Here is a 597-nt window from a genome sequence, read left to right as displayed (position 1 = left end):
TGTTATTCCCGCAGGGTATATTCCTTACAGGAGTTTGAGGTCGGTCAGAGCGCAGGGCTCAGGGACACGGGGTGTGGAATGGGACAGACGGGGGCTGATGCCTACAAAGCACGGGGCACAGAGTGGCGCACAGCAGGAGCTCAGCACGTGGTGGCAGTGGTTACTGTTGTCATTCTTCTCACCGCGAGGTTGCTGTCAACCCAGCATGTTTTAATGGGGCGCCTCTGGGAGTGGGCGCTCCTCTGGGCAGTGGAGCTCTGCAGACACAGTCATTCCTCATGACCATGCCACAGAAACACCCCAGCTGCTCCAAACAGGGACGGGAAGCACCCCAGGGAAGCGTTCCTCATAGAAACTGTTGTTGAACGTGCACTCCATTGGGTTTGCTCTCTGACTTGAAATGTGATACTTTCTCATTACAGAAAGTTTTGGAAAGATATTATAAGTAATTATTTTCTTCATTCCACCACCCAGACTTAACAGTTTTTAATATTCTCCTGGATTTTTTGCATATGTATATATAGTTTTTATTTATATTTATTTATTTTTTTTATTTTGTCAATATACAATGTGGTTGATTATTATGACCCGTCACCG

General features: G+C 46.4%; 1 protein-coding gene across 1 annotated transcript in view; it reads left to right on the top strand.

The window, feature by feature from the left end:
- WDR66 (WD repeat domain 66) overlaps window positions 1-597 on the top strand; it is a gene marked incomplete at its 3' end in the record, with an annotated part of 69,871 nt that overhangs the window by 48,761 nt on the left and 20,513 nt on the right. The window lies entirely within an intron of this gene.

The sequence above is a fragment of the Galeopterus variegatus genome, unplaced genomic scaffold (assembly GCF_000696425.1).
Source record: "Galeopterus variegatus unplaced genomic scaffold, G_variegatus-3.0.2 Scaffold8780, whole genome shotgun sequence".
Taxonomy (NCBI): Eukaryota; Metazoa; Chordata; class Mammalia; order Dermoptera; family Cynocephalidae; genus Galeopterus; species Galeopterus variegatus.
This window is presented reverse-complemented; position numbering and strand designations above follow the sequence as displayed.